The sequence below is a fragment of the Rattus norvegicus genome, chromosome 17 (genome assembly GCF_021556685.1).
Source record: "Rattus norvegicus strain SHRSP/BbbUtx chromosome 17, alternate assembly SHRSP_T2T, whole genome shotgun sequence".
In the NCBI taxonomy this organism is placed as follows: domain Eukaryota; kingdom Metazoa; phylum Chordata; class Mammalia; order Rodentia; family Muridae; genus Rattus; species Rattus norvegicus.
This window is the reverse complement of record NC_141550.1, coordinates 4,415,982-4,438,886: the sequence shown is the minus strand read 5'-3', so window position 1 is coordinate 4,438,886 and position 22,905 is coordinate 4,415,982. Positions and strand designations below refer to the sequence as shown.

The 22,905-nt window shown below is 45.4% G+C and overlaps 1 long non-coding RNA gene across 2 annotated transcripts in view; it reads left to right on the top strand.

Moving 5' to 3' along the window:
• The first annotated feature begins 9,270 nt into the window (after positions 1 to 9,270).
• The window catches only part of LOC103694025 (uncharacterized), a 41,368-nt gene continuing 27,733 nt past the window's right edge, over positions 9,271 to 22,905 (top strand). For both annotated transcript variants that reach the window (XR_015641018.1, XR_015641017.1), the window contains exon 1: positions 9,271 to 9,433. This is a non-coding gene — a long non-coding RNA (uncharacterized LOC103694025). The remainder of the gene's footprint in view (positions 9,434 to 22,905) is intronic.

The window sequence follows — 22,905 nt, the reverse complement described above, 5'->3', positions numbered from 1 at the left end:
TATTTGGGACAGATGCAGTTCCTTTGCAAATATTTGTATCTGTGGTTGGTTGAATCCACTGATGTGGGGATCCGCTGATAGGGCTGACTGAAATCCAATCTTCGCTTTGGCCAAAGTCTGCCAGATGTTTCTACCACTTGATCCTCTCTGCATGAAGTGGATATGTGAGAAACAGCCTGAGGCCACAGTGGGCATAGGAAGGAAGCCCCATGTGGAGGTGGCACTGCTGAAGAACAAGGTCAGACTGGAGAGGTGGCTCAGCGGTTAGAGCACTGACTGCTCTTCCAGAGGTCCTGAGTTCAATTCCCACCAACCACATGGTAACTCACAACCATCTGTAACAGGATCTGATGCCTTCTTCTGGTGTGTCTGAAGAAAGTGACAGTGCACACATATACGTAAATGAATCTTAAAAAAAAAAGGTCAAGGTCATGGTAAAATAGGCCTCAGAAGACCCTAGACAAATGACAAGCTTGAGTGGGATGGCTCACTGTCCCAGAGGGTCATGTGGCCTCTGGGTGGAAAACTCTCCTATCCCAAGTCAGAAAAGCAGCAGCAACAGCAGAAAGCCATGGAATTTGAAGGGTGGATGGGTATATAGTCTTAGTTAGGGTCTTGTTGCTGTTAACAGACACCTTGACCAATGTAAGTTTTATAAAGGACGACATTTAATTGGGGCTGTCTTACAGGTTCAGCGGTTCAGTCCAGTATCATTAAGGCAGGAATAGGGAAGCATCGCAGCATCCAGGCAGGCATGGTGCAGGAGGAGCTGAGTTCTACATCTTCACCCGAAGGAAGCCAGGAACAGACTGAGCATCCCCAGGCAACTAGGAGGAATGACACACTTCCTCCAACAAGGCCACACCTTCTAATAGTGCCAGTGCCACTCCCTGGGCCAAGCATCACACACACACACACACACACACACACACACACACACACACACACACACATTTCTAATTTGCTTACTCATGGTTGCTGATTAAGTGGACAGTTCAGCGTGTCTTAAGCAACAATTCTCTTCTACTTTTGCAAAAGATGCTTACTTTCAGTTCCACCTTCTGTAAAAGAAAAGCCTATGTTCTTTAGACAGTAGTTTTTGAAAGTGTCTTTATAGGAATATATTCAGAAATGCAGAGAACAAACACTAGTATTCATACACTTGTTACATGTGTATAAAAAGAAACCCTACATTTATACACATGCATACACATGTGTTGACACACACACATATATATTCTATTTAGAAATAGAAACATGTGCATGCATATATGAGTGCATGCATGTTTTTATGCCCTTCATTTCAAATTTTTCATACATATTTTAGAACATATACCAATATTCTTAATGATAGTATTTTAAGTTGAATTAGCCTGTGGCACAGTTGAGACAATTACAACCTTATTTTCTATAGTTTTAAGGGTTAAGTATCTTAAAATTATAAGTATTCAAGGAAAGTAAAACTTTGTTTAAATTCATGGCTACTTAGTAACAAATACATTATCACACACACTGGTTACTTTTGGAAAATTAAGAAGTGAAAATTCATTGCTCTGAAACAAAAGGTAAATTGTATTTGTATAATTGTATTATACCTTCTAATTATATTAATTGTGCCTTCTAGTTATTAATAAATAATAATAAAACTAAAATAAAATAAAACAATTTTACACTTTTAATGAAGTAATTGAGCAAGGCCCATCCTATATGCAAAATGTTTGAGCAGTGGATGTCTGTGTGTAACTAGATTATTTTATGACACTTCCTACTGGAACTTGATCAGCCTGTCTGTGCCATCATAGCCAGCTGTGGTGGAGCAATGCTGACAAGGACAGTCACTTATGGCTTTTTTTTTTTTGAGTCTTCAAATTGCTATCTAATTATAATTTTGTCTTCGGTGATTTTTTTAATACAGATAATTTACAACAATTTTCTTTTAACACTATCTGAATTATCTCACAGAAGAAGAGTATGGAATTGGTTTATGCAATATGATAAGAAACAACCATCTAGGGGGTCAATAAAATATTCTAGACATTGATGAAGTCCTCTTACCCCTTCCCATCTCCCCTTGGCTCCCCATATCCCCCTTCCCTTTCTCTTCCCCACCCTCTCTCTTCTTCTCCCTTCTCCTTTCCCTTTCCTCCTCTCCTTTCTCTCCCTACCTCTTCCTTTCTCCCCACTCTCTTCTCCTCCTTCCCCCCAGGATATTCTCTCAGATGCTTCACAGAAGCCTCTCTGGTATTCCAGCTACTCACTGGGCACAGGCCCGCTGCTTGCAGATAAAGCTGTGTTTAAATACTTTCGCCTTGATAGCCAGTCAAGATTGCAGTCGTGACAGGAGCAAACTACAACAGATGTCAGTCCCTCTTAGCCTAGCAACTCCGGCTCATAGTCTTACGTCTAACAAAGCTGAGTGTGGCTTCTGGGTAGTTGGAAAGAGACATACAGATAAGGGGACGCTGGGCTCCAGTTGCCAGGCCTGAGGAGCAACCTAGCCTTGGGAGGATGATAAACCAGCCTGCCTCCATCTTGGGCTTGAAAACCATCTTATAGAAAAGACAAACTAAGTCCATTCCTGATTGTGATTAAATCTGTTTCTCAAGGATTGGGTGGGCTATGTCTGAACTACAAATGGTTCTGTACTGACTGTTACAGAAGTGATGAGCATCCCTTTGTTTCAAAACGTGGTCATGACCTTGCAGCTATATCTTTGTTTCAGTAAGTTATGACCAACTTGCTAGGTTTATGTATTCCCTGCTTCTGCAACCCTGCCTTTTTGTCTGTCCAATCCTGTAGGTTGATGTCGTTACGCAAGTGAAGGCGGGTATAGGATAGAACGAGGCCTGTCATTGGATGAGAAGGAAGTATGGGTGGGAGAAAAGTTTTAGAGAGGCAGAGGAGGCAGGAGTGAGGAGGAGGAGGAGGAGGAGGAGGGGGAGGAGGGGGGGAGGAGGAGGAGGAGGAGGAGGAGGAGGAGGAGGAGGAGGAGGAGGAGGAGGAGGGGGGAGGCAGCCGAGAGAACAGGGCAGTGGATGTTAAGATTCCTCTCTGCACATTTACAGTTGTTATGACCGTTCTTGAGGGATGGGTGTGTACAAGACTTTGTGTGTCTAGATGAGCAAATTATATCTTATCTAGGTAGGCGGTTTATATCCTTATCAATTGGTTGTAAGTTTATCGTGTGGCTGTATTGTGGATTGAGAATCTAACATGTAAATCTGATTGTTGGGTTACAGTTTGTTGAGTCTTGATTTTACCAGGTGGCTGGAACTAGAGAGCTCGCGGCTAGCAGAGAGACACCAGGAGAGATACTAATCTGTGATGAATGAGCGTAGTTCCAATGGCCCTGTTGGAGCTAGAACTGGTGACCACCAGGGTACATGCAGGAACTGGTTCTGCTGGGTTTTGTTGTTTTGTTTTGTTTTTTAATACATATTTTTACTGTAACAAAATCCTCCATTTGGAAACCCCCTACTCCTGAGCTACAAAAACCTTAAAATCAACAGAGAAGCTTCCTCTTGCCTCTGAGCCCTCCTCTAGAGATCAGCAGTGACCAATGCAAGGGAAACCACATTTCCTAAAACAGTGATGGCTTGAGACCAGAAGAGCATCCCATTTGATTGGTTCTGGTTGGTCTCTTTTCCTATTTCCAGGGCCTCGGGTTTTTTTGGTTTTTTTTTTTTTGTTTTTGTTTTTTTTTTTTTAAACTTCCCTTAGGGCAGACTTCCTGGATTCATCAAGAGAAAAAACAATAGCTCCCAAAGAAGATGTTTAAGGTATGACAAAGTTTCATCTCAAATACAGGGAACTGACTTGGTGGTGTCTAGATGCTCAAAGGCCCCTGGGCTTGCCAGGGAAACACCTGATAATAATCTCGATGGTCACCCACAAGTCACTCTACAAGAAATATTGTCGCAATGTTAACAAAGTGGTAAGAACACTGTTGGTATTATTGTTTTCTTTATACCCAAAAGTACCCATTCTCTACAATGATCCTACGCATTTATTTTACATATGAAAGCAATGATATATATTATACATGTATATATATGTAATATTTATCCTAAGTGTTGGTAAAATGCTTTCATGTAGGTGTGCACTCAAATATAAAAACCATAAGCAGATTAAGATCACTGGAATCCAAATCCAAGATTGTCATCACCGATGTTCGCAGAGTGCACAGGATGAGGTGGTATTCGCAGATGAAGGAAGGGGCCCGTGCTCTGCATCAGATGGTTTTCTCTCTTCAACCAGTTATGTTTCTAGAACACCCATCTCCCTATTCTTTTGCCTTCTCACCCCCATCCTAATTGTGATGTCCTCTCATGATGGGGATTCCTCCCCCATGTGTCCTGTTGGGCACAGTTCTGAGATTACCCACTTGACTATTCCCAGCAGACTCCAGTGACCTTGACTGTAGGAATGAATCCCTGACTCACAATGCCCAGCTCTGAGACTTAAAACAGCTGGGGAGGCGATGACTGGAGGTTTACTTATGGCATCAGAATCCCACCGTCGGGTTGTGCTGAGTACCAGGCCGCTTCCCTTTGGGAGTTATCCCACGGGCTTAGTTGGCCATAGCAGTCATTAAGTGCAGTTATGGATCCCAACGTGCAACTTTAAAGCAGAATTCCAAGAAACCTGCCTCTAACGGGTCAATCCATTTGCTTGGATAAACAAATACCAGAGTTCAGAAAGGGGGTCAGGAGCAGAGGGTTGCCTTTATTTCTGAAAAGCGGGGCTTTGAACTGGGTTCATTTGCCTTAGAACTGCATGAAGTCAACCTAGAGAACAAAACTGTCCTTAAATCAAGCCCTCTCCCCAACCCCACCTCTGAGTGCTTATTCATTTACGAAAACGTAAGACCTCCATTTTAATGCTCCATTAATCCTAATTTGCACTTCTTCCTGGACTGTCAACAAATTTGGTCCTCATTATCGTGAAGCTCCTCCTCCCCTTCTCCTGGGTCTGGCTCTCACTTCTTCCTTCACAAGTCTAAGTCATCTGGGTTAGCAACACCAAAGGAACAAGGCAGGGGGAGGTTTTAGGGAACTTAATTTCCAGTTGCTGTAGAATGTGCAACAGCAAGGAGGAAAAAAAAAATGGAGTGGTATTCTAGGCTGCATGGGGAAAGAGAGCATGGTAGGAGATACAAAAAGAAGGCAGGCCATGGCTTCACAGGTTGTTTCAGCTTGCTGTTGCTATAACGAAATACCCAAGGGGGCAATATTTGGGAAGAGGTTTAATTGCCTATAAGTTCTGGAGAGTGGGGTGTCCATGAGCTTGTGAGAGACAGTGCCGCACCCCATTCAGCCCCCGGGGAGGCCCTAATACAGAGACAGCACAGTGCCCCTTTGGGTCCCTCTTTTTCTTCTTAAGTCTCCCATGCCATGGGGGAGCTCCAATCTCATGACCTCATCACAGCTTAATTTGAGCCTCCACCTACACATACCATGGACATATGAGTTTTGAGAAGGTTCCAGTATGGGAATTTGGGAGGACACCTTTAAATCACAGTAGGGGATCTGGGCCAGTGTCCTTGAGAAGGTAACTTTCACAACAAAGTAGGGTGGCCTCCTGGGGTGGAGGAGCCATGAGTTTGAAGGTGTGGGGGTAATGGGGTGCAAGGAGGGATGATGAGGTTGGAAAGATCATAAGGCACCAATCGGATGGAGTTCTGTGGGCCATTGGTGGCTCTTGAACTTTACTGAGATGCACAGAAAGCAAGTGTGGGACTTCAGATGGCTGTCTGTGTAACCCAGCTGGCCTGCTGAGACGGGTTCCAGACAGGTAGAGGTTGAGTGTATGAGTTCTGATTTAGATGCTTGAGGAAAAGTGGGGGCAGTGGGACCCTCAGTAGGCAGTGAAGGTTGTGCTGAGGGATTGGGGGTGATAAAGGTGACACAGTCAAAGGAGTCTGGAGCTGAGCAGTGGGAAGGATGGAGGTTCTATTTCCTTCAACTTCTCTGTTGTTTCTGGGACTCAGGGGTGGACCTGCAGAAGGCTGTGGTCAGTACCCTGGGTTGCATTAGTTTCACAGAACTGGGAAATATGATTTTTTAAAACAAGCATGTTTAAATAGATAACTGAAAGTTCCCTCTTCTTGTTCACGAAACCGGAATTTTCCATCCCGAGCTCCCCTGGGGGGCTGACTTGTCATAGCTAGTTGCTTCCCTGGCTGAGGCCCTCCTGGGGAGACACTGGGTGCTTCAAACCATCTGCATTTACATGCTAACCTAGCCAGGGTGGTACATGGCTGTGGGGATGGGTTACTTCTTATGTGTTTGGGGCATTTCTTTTCCAACACCTCCAGGTCCAGGAGAGGTGCAGGGGAAGAAAAAGGAGATGAAGCTGTACCCCTAGTCTGCCTTTCCTGTTCTCTTGTGCTGTAAATGCTGGAGGCTCAATCTATAGCGCCTGAGACAATTTTTTTTATTAGAGGCCAGGTCAAAAATATCAGTGAGCTCAAGGCTAGTGAGTTCATGGATCTTAGAGAAGAGTCTACTATTATCAGTTTACTAGACCAGCACAATTTCTAGCTGCATTACAAATACTTATAGCCACAGATAAATGTAGCTCTCATTCCTCATCAAAGAAACCTAAAGAAAAACGGATGGAGACCATTATAGGAAACCACAACTAGTCAGAATGCAAAGAACAATTGGTTCTGGTATGCTCAGCTCCATCATCTGGGATGCTCAGCTCCATCATCTGGTATGCTCAGCTCCATATCTGGGATGCTCAGTTCCATCATCTGGGATGTTCAATGCTCAGCTCCATCAGCTGGGATGCTCAATGCTCACCTCCATCATCTAGAATGCTCAATGCTCACCTCCATCATCTGGGATGCTCAGTGCTCAGCTCCATCATCTGGGATGCTCAGTGCTCAGCTCCATCATCTGGGATGCTCAATGCTCACCTCCATCATCTAGAATGCTCAATGCTCACCTCCATCATCTGGGATGCTCAGTGCTCAGCTCCATCATCTGGGATGCTCAGTGCTCAGCTCCATCATCTGGGATGCTCAGTGCTCAGCTCCATCATCTGGGATGCTCAATGCTCACCTCCATCATCTAGAATGCTCAATGCTCACCTCCATCATCTGGGATGCTCAGTGCTCAGCTCCATCATCTGGGATGCTCAGTGCTCAGCTCCATCAGCTGGAATGCTCAATGCTCAGCTCCATCATCTGGGATGCTCAATGCTCACCTCCATCATCTGGGATGCTCAGTGCTCAGCTCCATCATCTGGGATGCTCAATGCTCACCTCCATCATCTAGAATGCTCAACTCCATCAGCTGGGATGCTCAATGCTCAGCTCCATCATCTGGGACGCTCAATGCTCAGCTCCATCATCTGGGACGTTCAGCTCCAGGTAATGTATCTACAACACTGCTGCTCCTAAACACTGCAGAAGGTGGGCCAGAAGGATGGTAAGACCCAGAAGACCAGGAAACGGTCTGTGAGATTTTGTCTCCTAGAAATCACAGGGAACAACATGATACTGTAACAATATGTCTGCCTAAACAAGATCCAAAGAAAGACAATACCAATGGATATGCTAGCACGGGAGGGAAGGGGCAGCCCATGGAGCCTCAGCCATAGACAAAGAACTATAGGCAACTAAAGACTACTGAGAGTGGGAGAGCCAGTCTTTCCTGGGGGTTGGTTATGGAATGCCAGTGGTCAATGCTGCCCATCAGTCAGTAGAACTCCTTCTTACTGTAAAGACCACAGGTGCTTTGCTATAGAGGTGTGGTTTGCAAGGGAGTTTTGATATAAATTACCCTGGAGCTTTGTCATGATAATTGTCACATGGAGACTTTCCCCCCACAGTTTTACTGTGCTTAAATGTGTAAGAAAAATAAACCACAAGGTCAGACTCTGGAAGTTTTTGTACTAACTGAGTTCCATTCTTCACCTCCCGTGTGTCATTTCCTTGTCCACTATGATGCTCGTGGGAACTCCAATACCCACAGGCTCATATTATATGAATACTTGATCCCCCGTTGATGAAACCGTTTAGGAAATATTAGGAGGTGTATCTTGCTATATCTTGCTCTCTAACTCTATTTTTATTTTGAGACCAAGTCTGTTAAAGAAGCTTATTGCCTTAACTAGGCCATCTGGCCAATGGCCTGCTTCTCTCTCCACTAGGCTGAGATTACAAGCTCACCCTACCATGCATGACTGTTTATGTGGATGCTGGAGACCTGGACCTAGGTCCTCAGGTCTGCATAGCAGGTATTTTGTTGACTTTCTTGTTGCTTCCCTATACATTCTGGGGAATTAGGGACAGGGGGAAAGGTATTGACGGATGACCACAGAAGGCCACAAAAGAGGTCACTTACTGGTTCCTTTCCCCTACATGGATTCCAAGAGATCACACCCAGAAGAAAAGGAAATAGCCAACTCAAGAGAAATGAAATCATTCTTTCAACACACACAGAAAAATACATGTGTTAAGGGAAACACATGTTAAAATTTTGAGTTGGGCCCAAGTTGACGTTCACTGCTGTGATAATCCTTGTTTTGAAAGCACACAGGGACCCATGCAGACTTCATATTCTCAGAAATAAACCCTTTTATTCTAAGGTGCCATCGACATCTCTAAGGGTCCAAACTGCAAGTCCACCATTGACCTGCTTATTCAAACTTTTCAGGACTCTCTTAGGCTATGGTTTGGAGGTTCCAGGAGTGTGGGCGTGAAGGGTTTATCTCTCGTAGGTTAGGCTCCCGGTGAGGCAATGAGGCCTTTAACTGCTACAATCAAGTGGCTGGGTCACCCGGATACTGTTACAGGGAGTTGGTCCAGTTCTGTTGAAACAGTGAATCATTCTTGGGAGAGAGTACGGAGGACAAACCCAGCCCCTCCTCAGTTTCCTGTGTCACCCTGTGATCTCCACCTCCTACATTTATTTTACCATGATGCTCCACTGGTGAGTTCCTCAGCAGAGGCCAAACACTATCCAGCATCATGCGTTTCATTATAATAATGAAAAATGAACTAGCGTACGTGGGGGAGAAATATTTGAGAGCGTGTGTATTTTCCTTTTAAGCATCCCTAATGAGAACCACTCTGTTGTTATGGTATGCCTAAAGACCGGCCAGGAGACACACTATCTTTAGTGATAAATTTACGAGCTCAAGGGGCTATCTTTAGTGACTCATTTATGAGCTCAGACACCCCCCTTTTTTTCAGTTATGCTGGCTTCCACCCCTCCCCCTTTCCTTCTCCCTTCCCCTAATTCACCAGCAGAAGCCAACGAAATAACTGACAAGAGCCTAGATGGAAGGCAGAAACGGAGAACATTTCTAGAGACTCCTGCATGAGAAAAGGGCCCGGGAATCAGGAGAGGTCCTGCCATCCATCCGCAGGCCAGAGGACAGAACAGCAAAGGCAGAGTAGGAGACCAGTCTCTACCCACAGGTAACTGCAGAGCCTTCCATCCCTCCTCCACTCCTCATTGTTAGTTTGACTGGATCTAGAATCACCTTGGAAATGCCTCCCCACGTTGTGGCTGTATCCTGACAGGTTTAGCTGAAGACAGAGACCATTCTTTCTGTGAGTGGAACCATCCCTCGGGTTGGGTGGGATCCCAGCTGAATAAAAATGTAACAGTGAACTGGGCACCAGCTCAAGCTGTGCAGGCTTCCTGGGGCATCACCTGACCAGCTCCCACCTTATGCTCCCACCACACATCTTGTCCTCCGTGATGAGTTGAGTGTCTCCTTAGCCTCCAACCCATAGTAACTGTCTTCCTCTGTCAGCTGCTTTGTCACAGCAAAGGGCATCTGTTGGGGTAGAAATCTCGGCTCAGGTCTGGACAAACCACACCGAAGCCAACATGGTTCCATGTGGAAAGGTTTAATGAGAGAAGAGTAGAAGAGGGGAGGAGTAAAGGCTGGCCATGAGCACGTGGAGGGAAGGGGAAGGGGAATGGGGAGAGAAGGGACAAAAGGGAAGGGGGGGGGGAGAGGGCAAGAGACAAGAGGACAAGAGAATGAGAGGCTGAGGAGGGGCCAAGCAGCCCCTTGTATAGTGAGTCAGGCATACTTGGCTGTTGCCAGGTAACTGTGGGGCGGAGCATACCTGGCTGTTGCCAGGTAACTGTGGGGGTGGAGCTTAGACGGAATGACAACAGCATCTGTACCTACTATGCCAGGCCGTCTGTACCTACTATGCTCATCTGTTGTTAAAGGTAAATGCTTCTGATTCATTTGAAAGCTTTAAACTCTAGTAAGATTTTCAATGTTTACAAAGCTGTTTAATGCCCTCCACTATTGCTTCGGAGTTAAACGTAATCCCTTAATTTATGTTGATGTTCTTCTAGGAGGATGAACTTGATGAGACTTTTAGAACGAGGAAAGCTTTCGTTCTTTCCTGGGGAGGGGGAGATTTTTTTCTCTGCCTGTTCCTGGCTGGCCCTGATATTGGCTGATTTTATAAACCTAGATATTTCTACTTCCTTCCTTGCCGTGACTTCGAGAACCCCCAAGTACCGAGCGAACATGAACTGTCAACGTGTTTCCTGTAGGGGTCAATGGTCACATGATCAGCGGCCTCCTTGTTCTTTGTACCACGAGGTCTGGCGTTCCAAAGGCCCTGTTAGAGTCATTTCAAATCACTTTAGGACAACTGACCAGGATTAGAGACCGGCATGTTGTGGTGGAGGAGAGGGCACGTCTCCAAAGTTTTCTGTTTTAAGCCTAAACAGTCTCCTGGAAGGCTCCTTTGGAAGGGGAGAGACTTATTAAATTTTAAAAAATGTCTTTAGTGTCTTTCCAAGTCCTAGTTCTGTGGCCATTGCTGGATCATTAACTCTGTCCGAGGCACCAAGTAAGCTGGGAGGCTCCCAAGGCCCTGAGAACAAAGGGGGCTGCTTCAGGCAGATGGGCTAGGGTGTGAGCACCTGTACAGCCGCCATGCCTTCAGTTTTGACCTTTATCTATGATGATAACAGCCAGAGAAAAACTTCCCCCAACCCCTACCTCGCACCTCCCAGCTTCCCTGTACCCAGCAGCAGAGCCCAGCTAATTGTGAGCATATGAGTGTTCAGGCATCGAGTTGTATATTTAGTCCATGGCTCTGACAGGCCTTCCTTGGCAGTCGCTAATCACACAGGCATTAATTGCTCTTCTCCAGGACTCCAGCAACAAGAAGGCTTCTCTCTCAGAAGCAGCTACACAAAGCTGGGAAGTCATGGTGTCTTTTTGTGGACAGTCCCTGGGGCAGCTGTCTCCCTTCCTTGTTGGTTTTGTTTTGTTTTTGTTTGTCAACAAGCTTCAAGAAAGGAAAGGAAAGAAGGAAAGAAGGAAGGAAGGAGAATACTGGGTTAGCCTACCCAGGCTCCTGGCTGGCGTCTTCAGAAAGGCAGTTCCACGGTGTCTAGTTTCAGGGTAGCTTACTAAGATCATAATTCCAGACCATGGATGGCTCTCCCAGATGTCTTTGGTCAAGTTAATCGCAGTTTGCCTAGAGGTTGAGTCTCCAGGTAATCCATCATGGTGTAATTGTAAATCAAGAGCTCCTGCTTCTTGAAGCTCAGGCTGCTTAGCTAAGCCTGAGCCCCAGGACAGTTAGCCCGAGGCCCCCAGCCTTTATCTCTGCAGTTTTGCAGCTGAAGCCAATTAAACAGTTCTTTCAGACTGAAAAAGCCTAAGAAGTTACACTCGGATGCACAGTCAACAAGTACACAGCATCCTGACACCATAGTGACACCAAGTCGTGATACGGGTCCTCCACTGGCTCCAGAATTCTGTTTAAAACTAATTATTGTGGGTTGGGGATTTAGCTCAGCGGTAGAGCGCTTGCCTAGCAAGCGCAAGGCCCTGGGTTCGGTCCCCAGCTCCGAAAAAGAAAATAAATAAAATAAAACTAATTATTGTTGTTGTTAGTAGCAGTCATAGTAGGATGATGGTGGTGGTGGTGGTGTGTGTGCGCCTCTCTCTCTGTCCATGTGTGTGTGTGTTTGGTGTGGGAATGTGGAAGTCAGAGGTCAGCTTTGTGGACCTTTTTGTCTTTTATGTGGTTTCTAGGACGTGAATGTAGTTGTCAGGGATTTCACAGCAAGGACCTTACCCACCAAGTCATCTCCTCAGGCCTGACTGAGGCTTTTTAATCCTAGATGGTGGACAGTTGGGATGACATCCTGTGTGACCTTGGACAGGGATCCCGGTGCTGTATATGTGTGGAAGGGAAGGAGTTCTTGTCATGTACGTCTTCCTGCTTCCCCTGACTCTTTGTCCTAAGTCCTACAAGCCTTCCTGGATTCATGTTCTCTCTCCAGCCTGAAGTCAGTCTCTTCTCCACTCACAGGGAAGGTTTAGTTAGAAACCTAGAACCGAAGAACTGACTTCTAATCTACACCAAAGAACTCTGCTGCCGGATGCCCAAGACACTATATATATCCAAGCTGGTAAAATGTAGCTATACCTGTATATACATGTAATTACATGAATACCACATACATCATTTAATCTAGAGTCACGGACAGTTGACAGTCTTCTTTGTTTACACGTATAAAATGCAAAGATGAGGAAAGACATTGTCCAGAACATTCTCAGGTTAGCGTATGCACAGGCAGCCTTTGACTCCCACTCGAGCTCTACGTAGAGAGCTCACACCATTGAGACTTCAATGGTTGGCATTTGGTATATTTCCATCACCTGCTCTGACTCTTTCCTGTGGCACATCAGCTGAAACTGTTGCCCTGGGTTTCCATAAGCCCTATCCGTATCCTGTACTCCTCAGATCTTTGGCCCATCCTGACACCAGTTAAGAGATGTTGATTATTGATTGTTTGCTGTATCTGAGCTTCCTGGGGGCAACTCCTGAAGTCCGGTCAACGGGAAAATAAGAAACTAACTTTCCTTTCAGACCATGTGTCCCAGGAAGACTTGCAGCCCAGAAAGCTTCTGAATTCACTGGTCTCTGAGACCATGTCAATCTCTGCTCAGAAGGATGTCGGAATGCAAAGTGCCTGCTAGAATCACAGCATCCATGAGTATCCCAGGGTGGGAAATTCAAAGCGTTTCCCCCAGATTTTATTCAGGGGTATTTGCAACTACAGAACTGCGGTTAGATTTCAAAGTCAGCTCTCTGTCTTGCTCCTTGTTACTCTTTCTTTTCTCTCTCTTTGGAGTCAGAGTATTTATCTACACCACAAAGGTTTACCACGCCCCGCCCCATCAGTACCTTCCCTAGACTTTCCTTTACATTAATTGCTTTGCAAAAACTACAGTCACCTTTGAGAGGAGATTCACAGCTGATTTCCTTAGATGGAAAAAGAAAAACAAAAACCAACCAACCAAACGAACTAACCAACCAACCAACCAAACAAACAAACAAAAAACCCAGCAGGCTGCCCAACATGCCTACGATCCTACCAGGCATGGTTAATCGATCGCTGCACTGTGTCCCTGCACTCTGGCACAGCCTCATGAGGCAGCCACTGCAATCAATCAGACTAGACTCTATGGCAAGGATGATGCAGCAGTAACTCAGTCAGAGGTTTTTGTTTATTTATTTAAGGAGGGGACACATTCCATGGGGCGTGTGTGGAGGTCAGAGGACAGCTTGCAGGAATCACTTCTCTTCTACCAGTGGTGGAGCTCAGACTGTGTGTACAGCAAGCACCTTTAAGGGCTGAGCCACATCTGGTCTGGAGTTTTTCCGTTTGTTTGGTTACTAAGAGTTAAAGTAACTCTTCTTCTTAGTGCTGTCTCTCCTTTGGCCATGGTGTCTCTCTCCTTTTCCCGTGTACCCGAGGACCCATGGCCATAGAGGAACGCATTTCCGGGAATTCAGAAGAGAGGAGAAGGGTCTTGCTCTGCTAGGAAGAAAGGAACTCCTAAGCATGCCCTGTTAGGGGAAAAGCTGTCAATGCTTGCCTGCTGCCCCTTGAGCTCTAATTCAGTTCTGCTATTGACTATCCCAAGGGCATCTGAGATGCAGTCTCAAATGACCAACCTCTACTCCAGCTCTGAGCATATAGCCCTTTAGACCTACCCAACATTTACTGTAAATGTCCTACATAGCGTTGTGGAGCAGTGTGTGGGGATCAGCAAACATCTGGATAAATCAAACAAAACAGATAAAACAAAAAGGTGTCTGTATGTGCAGCAGCCAAAGTCAAATCAATTGGAAAACGACTCCAGGGTGTTTTGGCAGGGCTCACGCATGTGTTGAATCACACAGCTTCGCTGCAGCCTTGGTTGTAAATAGGCACCTTATTCGTCTCCCACTGCGTGTGCCAGCATGCCGTAGGACACTCAGATTTGAGATTATTGTATGCTGAAGATATAGGTGATACGAGGGGGAAATAGGAAAAATATGGGGAGGCATCTTTAACGGGGGAGGGTGGAAGAAGACACAGTACACCGGCAACGCAGTGCCTGCACCTAAGGCTCAGGGAACATCATAGAAGAAGGGGCTGAAAGATGATAAGAACAAGAGGGTCAGGAAGTCTGCTGTGGGAGTGTGCCTTCCAGCTATGACAGGGAAGCTATGCTCAGGAAATCTCAACAACACGCCTACGGTACCAGGACCGAAACAATTCCAGCAGCAGCTGACATCCCCAATGTAGACGGAAGAAATCTCACTGGGATCCCAACTGGGGGCTGTAGGCAATTAACGATTGATGAGAGCGGGGAAAGAGTGTGATGAGCCCTCTGATTGGTTATCTGAGCCCTCTGATTGGTTACCCAGCCCCAAGGACTCAGCCCTAAAAGTATATACATACAGGTAACACTGAGCTGATTTGATTCAGTAGATAACATTTGTATGTTAATTCGTTCATATGCATATGTTGTAATGAGAGTTTAAGAAGCAGAAGCCAGGGGCTGGAGAGATGGCTCAGCCGTTAAGAGCACTGACTGCTCTTCCAGAAGTCCTGAGTTCAATTCCCAGCAACCACATGGTGGCTCACAACCATCTGTAATGAGAGCTGATGCCCTCTTCTGGTGTGTCTGAAGACAGCTTTGGTATACTCACATACATACAATAAATAAATCTTAAAAAAAAAAAGAAGCAGAAGCCATGAATTTGGAAGGGAGACAAACATGGGGATAGGGGGGAAGGAGTGTAATTATATTTTAATTAAAAAAACAAAAGACCCAATATGGCCACGTCTCCAGCCTCCCTTCTTTACTGGCTGATGATAAAGGGGGGCACTTTCGGTGTTTTTACAGTAGGTCCATGAAGTTTTTGCTTTTATAGAAATGAAATAGTTAAACTACAGAGAACAAATATTTTAATATTTTCCCTGCCATTGTTCTTCAGCAGGCATCAGATTAGTGTGTCTTTGGATTTACTCCATTAGCACTCTGGATTTGAAAGTTTTCCTTTTAAGTTGCTGACTGGACTGTTATAAATTGCTTAGTGAGTTTTTAGCTTGGAATTAGGACAGAATCATCAATCTTTTTTTTTAGATGACCCTAAATATAGTTCTGCCATTTTTTAAGAACATATTTGTGTGAAGAAGCTAACTGATGACTGTAAAATCAGCACACGTGTTGACTCTTAAGAATATTGAAGATGCCCTCCATCCCAGTATTAAATATCCAGCAATGATTTAATTCTTTATGCAAAACAGGCCACACCTATTTTATTAATATGATTTGTTCCCTCTATAATAAGTGATGACATTATATGTGTACCAAAGAATCGTTTTAAAATAAATTTATTTATTGTCTATAACTGATTTGTATGTCTAGTTTATAGACCTATGTACAAGGAACTCATGAAGATTCCTCAGGGGAAAGGAGTTGCATGTGGGAGGGCTTAAGACCACTCTGCTCCAAGCTGGCAGGAAAAGAGGTGCCTCAGACTAGACCTGTGGGTGGCGGACATGGGAGGACCTCTGTAAGTTCAGCTAAGCTCTCAGAGTTGAATCTTTATATAAAGATTTCATATAAAAAGTTTTTTTAATGTGAAGTCTTTATTGCACAGGCATAGTTGATTAAACTATTGACTAGCAGTGATCAATTAATTGTTAGTTTCTTCTGTTCTCTGGAGATGGGAGAGAAGGGCTTCAATCTCAAACTTTTAATCTCACCTTGGTCTCTCCGGAAACCAATTCTGTCCACCTCTGGTCTCCTTCGCTCTGAGAAAACTATTTGCCTTTGATGAAAGCAGAAAGCTTTATGGATGTACTGTAAAAATGCTACAAAATTTCCCCTACAAATCAGTTGTGTGCAACATTGAGAAACTATGAGAAACAAGGTTCTCCCAATCATAAAGGCACTGTCATCTAATTATTGCTAGTTCAGGACTTGTTTTGTGCTTATAAATTCAGAAATTAACAGAAAGTGGCGGGAGAGGATGGCTGTGAGGCTACCAATCTTTCAGGGGACCCAACTCTGGTTCCCAGCATCCACTGTGTCTGGAATACAGTGCCTGCAACACTAGCCCCAAGAGCATCCAATGCCTCTGGCTTCCAGTCACTGTCCCTTGAGTACAAATCCATACTTAGGTGCGCGCTTGCACACACACACACACGCCCCACATGATTTACAAAAAAAAAAAAAGTGCAAATCAATTTCAAAATTTGGAAATCAGGAGCATTTAGCTATATGTTTTCATTGTTTTAGGATGCTGGGCAGTGGGGGGTAGAGTGGGGTGGGGAGGTTCCGGCCCCTTTGAAAATATTAACAGTGTGGTGTTCTGACCAGTCAGAAGGGAGAACCAGTGTATTTCCTCTTCTGAGATATGGTGGGAGTGTGCGAGTCGTTGGCACAGTTGCGTTGGGAGTGGGCAGAGGGGACCTGCTGCCTGAACACTCTCTCTCTCTCTCTCTCTCTCTCTCTCTCTCTCTCTCTCTCTCTCTCTCTCTCTCTCTCTCTCTCTCTCATACTTCTGAAGTCGTTTGGTGGAATAACTTGTTCTTTGTGTTTTCTTTGCCACCACTCTCTAAAGAAATGCTTGCACACAACTTTAAAATATTATCAGCGAGAGTCCACAATTTAAGGGGGGAAAATGAATGAGAGACACATTAGCGAGGCGAGAAACATCTACACCCTGCAGAACACCAGATAACTGACGTCACTTCCGGGACCCGTGCAAGCTTTTTCCTGTAGGCTGTTAGTTAAGGTGGTTCTTTCACCAGTAACTGCCGTCTTCTGATCGGGTAGCACCTGCGGTCAAACCCTGCCGCCATCTTGCCTCTTGACTGACTGGCTCCCTCCCTGTGGTGAGCAGTCCGAGGCGGCTTCCCTTGCCTGAGCAGTGACTTGCTCAGAACAGTTGAGTCCTCCTGTGGCACGGGTGCTGCTTCTTGCCACTTCCTCCTGATGTTGCAGTGGAATAGAAGACTGGACCCATGCCTATCCTGAGAAGGAGATAATCTTAGGCAGAGAAGTCCCTAGACGGTCACTAAGTTATTATAACCAATAAATAAACTCCTTAAGGTTGCAAGTGAGAAGGTGACTATTAAAATCAATTACTCTACGTATTAATAATGAAAATGAAATTATGAAAACAATTCTGCACATAATTATACCCCCCAAACACAAAACCCTGGGGAAAAATTGTAACGAATGAGGTAAAAACGCAGATCTCTGAAAGAAATAACCTTCGATAACCCTGGATATGTCCCTGATCACTGCCCAGGAGATGAAATTCTTTAAACTTTATTTTTACACACATGTACACACACACACACACACACACACACACACACACACACACACACACACCCTTAGAGGTCAGGAGAGGGTGTCAGATCTCACAGAGCTTGTCGGAAGTACTGGTGCACTTTTTGCCACTTACCACTCAGCAATGCACGGTTTTTACTGTGTGAATGTGCTGTGATATGTGCTGTGTTGGGCTGGGCTCCAGAGGTTTTCCCAGGAGCTAGATATCTCTGGGAGAAAGGAGAGCATTTACAGTTCAAGCATCCACACTGATGAAAATTAAATCTTTGTATATAACAGTCAAAATCACATTGCAGATGTATTTAGCTTTGTTGAATTTATTTGTGGGCCACAGTTACTTTTTGTGTCGTCGTCTTAGTTCCTCTGGAAAGCAGTGGAGTGCTTTCTAGAAACTGAAGCCCTTTCTTGATCCACGAAGCTCATCCTGAGAGCCAGGGGCTTTGGCTGGTCACTACACAAGGCAACTTCCGCTGACAGGGAACAGACCCTCACTGCAACAGTCCGCTCTCATCCTTCTAAATATTTACAAGACAAGCCCATTCGCATTTTGCTTCATCCCACAGGAGAAAGTTTGAGGAAATTAAATATAGCAGGACAGCTGATCATTGTAAAAGGATGATTTAATCCCAGTGAGCTGGGGTGATTCTCAGTGAGCTGTGGCCCAGTAGGAAGAAGTGGGACAAGGAGTCTGACGGCAGGGACTGGAGCAGAAGCTGTACCTTCAGCAGTCTAGGTCAGCACAGGACATGTCAGCCCTGTGCATCTGTGCAGAAACATCCTTTTGAAAGTGGAGGGCTTTAGCAGATACTCCTGACATCGTTTACACCATCAACCATGCATCTGACTTCAAAAATGTGGAATCAATGTGATCTTCCACTACGGTAGACCCAGGGGACATTGGCTGTGATGACTGTTACTTAGACAAAACCAAAACATGGCGTATATTTGATAAAGATTACAGTTAGTTCTTCTGTTTTGATATCCTCACAGCATAATATCCTCAGGGTGCACTCATGTCGCTGCATGTGACAGACCTATTTTGCATGGCGGGATAGTACTCCACTCTGTGGACTCGATCTCACTCATTTGTGGATTCTGAAAAGACAGAGGTCATGGAAGGTCAGAGTCGAATTTCCGTAACCTGGAAAGGAAACAGTGGGTAAGAGACTGGTTTCCGTCATCACCGGAGTCCTGTTCAATGGTGAGAGTGACTATAGATAACGGCATTGAAGTTAACTAGAAGGGTAGATGTTCAGAGGCCTGGAGTTTTGTTCCCAGCATTCCAGTCTGTCAGTTTACAATCACCTATAACTCCTGCTCCAAAGGGATCCGATGCCCTCTTCTGACCTCTGTGGGCACTGCGCTCATGTGCACGAGCTCAGTCCACACACAACCAACAGCAAAAGCAGCCCATAAAAACTGTTAGTGAATGCCTCAAACCACCACGACTAAAGGTTATAATTTTGCATTTCTCTGGGATGGAGGGTGGTGTGGAGACCTACACAGGAAGGTCATTGCGGTGTCTTGGGGGGAAAGGTGGCAGGTGCTCTTATCCCCATGGTGACTGTACGGTGTAATGACCAGCCATCACAAGGGCTTCTAAAGATTTCAGAGCTCAGTACTCTGGTAAATTAGTAAATGTTTGAGACATCCAGGATCACTTGAAGGATAGCATACTATTACATCGTGGGTACCATCCACTTTAAGAAAGAAACATCACAAGCAAGGTGAGATGTCTCTCCTCATGCCCCCATTCCCTACAGCAGCAGTCCTGTCTCCTCAAGATGGTCACTGAAAGGGACTTGTTTTTCCAATTAATTCTTATACAGGGCTCCTTCATATCTTTGTATGGTGTGCACACAAACCAAACTCCGTGAGTCTAAATCAAGGTAATAGTAATATCATAAAGGAAAACACTTCCTGTGTGTCTCTGTAACTGCCCAGTCCTTAGTCTGTGAGATTTCATCTAACAATACATCAGCAGCATTGGAAGGATGTGTCTCCATATTTCTGCTTTTCCTTACTGATGGCAGCTTGATTTGTAAGCAATGTTCAAACAGGAAGATGTGCAATGCACATATAACTCAAGTGTGTGTGTGTGTATGTGTGTATGTGTGTATGTGTGTATGTGTGTATGTGTGTGTATATGTGCGTGTATGTGTTTGTGTGTGTATATGTGTCTGTGTGTGTGTATGTGCGTGTATGTGTTTGTGTGTGCATGTGTGTGTATGTGTCTGTGTGTGTATATGTGTCTGTGTGTGTATGTGTTTGGGCATGTGCGTATGTGTCTGTGTATGTGTGTGTGTATGCGTGTGCATATGTATGTATGTATGTTTGTGTGTGTGTGTACATGCAGAAATAGAGGGCAGGTTGATGGATAAATGATAAATAGATAATGGATAGATAGGTGATTGTCAGATGATAGATGATAGATACATTGATAGAAAATGGTAGCTAGATAACAAATGATCGATCTAAGATTATAGACAGACACTGGTTACATAAGTGATAGAGGAAACATGAGAAAGACAGACGGACAAGGAATAGATTCTAGTGGAATGTTATTTTAAAGGGAAGATCTGCCCAGCCTGTAGGCACCCAGTCAGACCGCACATTTTGCTGCTTTATTCTTGTGGTACTGGAGCTCGGGGATGGAGCCTGTGCACCTGGGACAAGCGCTTACTACCAAGCTGCATCTGCAGAGGCCTCAACAGCATCAACATTTCAGTAAACATCATTGGAATGTTCCGTAGGAGTTGTGCTTAGAATCTGAAGCCGTCATAGGATGCTTGCTGTTCCTAGACCTCTGTGGAGACCACAAGGTTTGAAGCTTCCTTCCACAGAAATCTTAGGTCCTTAGGTGTGTGTGTGACTCTGTCAGATAGCTTGGTTTTGTTTTGATACTAACTGGAGAAACAGAAGAAAAGAAAATGCCTGGTGGAGTGCTGAGGTCAGGTGCGGCCTGCTTTTCTCTTTGTTTGGAGTGAGCTTCTCTCTGAAGGTGTGTGGAAACCCTTCACAGGAGAGGTGCTGTTGTGTTTTATAGAAAAGAAAAGGAAGCCAGGATATGTTTGGTAGAGTGAGGTGTGGTGAGGTGGAAGGAGGAGCCTCTGCAGGCCCATGCTGAGGCATCCCTTCCCCCTGAGGTACCAGCCACAGGACGGTGGGTATAGTATAGAACAGAGTTACAGAGTTTATTTAGGGCATGGGCAGGGGAACTGAGGGAGCAGAGGCAGAGAGAGAGAGAGAGAGAGAGAGAGAGAGAGAGAGAGAGAGAGAGAGAGAGAGAAGGTACCAGCCACACAACAATGGGTATAGTATAGAACAGAGTTTATTTATGGGGAGTTGAGACTGACCATGAACACGTGGAGAAAGGGAAGAGATGGATGGGGAGAGGAAGGGGCAGAGAGGGCAGAGAGGGCAGAGAGGAAGGGAGTAAGAGCACGAGGAGGGGACAAGCAGCCCCTTTTATATTGAGTCGGGGATACCTGGCTGTTGCCAGGTAACTATGGAGTGGAGCTTAGAAGAAATGCTAATAGGTACCATAAAAAAAAGTTGGGGAACATAAATCCTGTCCTACCATAGAGTATTGCTAGTCCTCTGGGTTTGGGGTGGGGGTTCATTACAGCATCCTAGCTTCTGCTGGTGAAAAGCAGGGCAAAACTCTACTGAAATCGAGAAGTCTCAAGTAGTTCAGAATCACAGTTTCCCTTGGCCATGTGGGTGTGAACCAGACTAGATGAAACAAAGAAGCCCTGAGGTAGGACCTGGAGCTCTCCCTGGGGAAAACTGACAGGAACTCCCAGGAAAGACTCCATCATACTTAACAAAGCCAAAACAAGGTCAAAATCGAAACAGACAGCAAAGTCTTGTCTGCTGCCTTAGCCTTCTGAATCCCCTTTAAATCCTGGCCCTACCTATTCTCACGGATTTTTCTCTGTGAACCCATAAACCCTGGGGGTGGGGGTAGGGGTGGGGGAATGGAGTAATAGCCTGTTAAACAGGGCCCTGGATGCCTTCTCTGCAGTCACCATGTACATATGGGGCAGCCTATCCGCAACGAAGTCTTAGATGGCCCCAGGAAAAGCAAATTCTAAAAGATAAAGAAGCTGGTGGGGAGGGCAACCTCCAGTGTTACTAAGCTCAAGGTTGACTCGTGGCAGGGTGGCAATGCAGAGAAAAATTTCAAAATGCTTTTTTCTTGTGCCAACACTTGAATGGCAGAGAGAGAGAGAGAGAGAGAGAGAGAGAGAGAGAGAGAGAGAGAGAGAGAGAGAGAGATGAGTTAAGTAAACAACTAAACATTCCAGCAGGCAAACAAATAAATCTCTGGGATAAAGACCAAGGCTTGGGATGCATTCAATAAAGCCTCTCTCTTTCTATCAATTAATGTCCTTGTTTATTTAATCAGCCCAGCCCATGTGGCAGGAGGGAGAAATGCTCTCCTTTTCGGCTGAAGCAATGCAAAACACAGTCTAGATCCAAGGGAACCTTGCCAGAATCTAGCCCTGGATGGCTCTTTAAAGCCCTGTTTTGCTTGTGTGCGCATGGTAACGTTTGCAGCTGTCGAACGTGGCTTCGGGCTGTCTGACTCCCTTGAGAGAATTTATGTGTTCCCACTTCCTTTCCTTATTAGGAGGCAGGAATCTGCAACACCTATTAGAAGAAGTATGCATAAAGGGTAATGACTGTGCGATTTATTAGTGCTCTGTTCTTCCTCACTGGAGCCTCCGCCTCCTGCCGCCCTCCCCTAGGGCGCAGCCTTAGCTGAGGCTGCCTCTGCCTTCTTGGCTGCAGGTGGGCAAGAACAGCCTTCATCAAGGGGGAGACAAGACCGGTTCTCTTCCACACCAAGACACAGGAAAGAGACCGGCCTGGGATTGGGTTTGATCGCAGAAGTATTAGGGGAGGGGAAGGGGAAGGGGAGGGGAAGGGGACAGAGCGAGAGCAAGAAAGCAAGAGAGTAAGAGAGGGAGGAGGGGGCAAGCAGCTCCTTTTATAGTGAGCCAGGCACATCTGGCTGTTGCCAGGTACATCTGGCTGTTGCTAGGTAACTGTGGGCGGAGCCTAGACAAAATGCTAACAGTATTTGCTGACCAAGTGAGTAGAATCAAAGTAAAGAGAGAGCGCGCACGCCATAGAGGCACCAAAGGGTTTTGGTGCTGTTAATTATAAAATGAAAACGGCAGCCAAACGGAGACGGGTTTGTTAAAGCAACGAGTGTTCCCTAGAAGCAGTTTTGGCGTT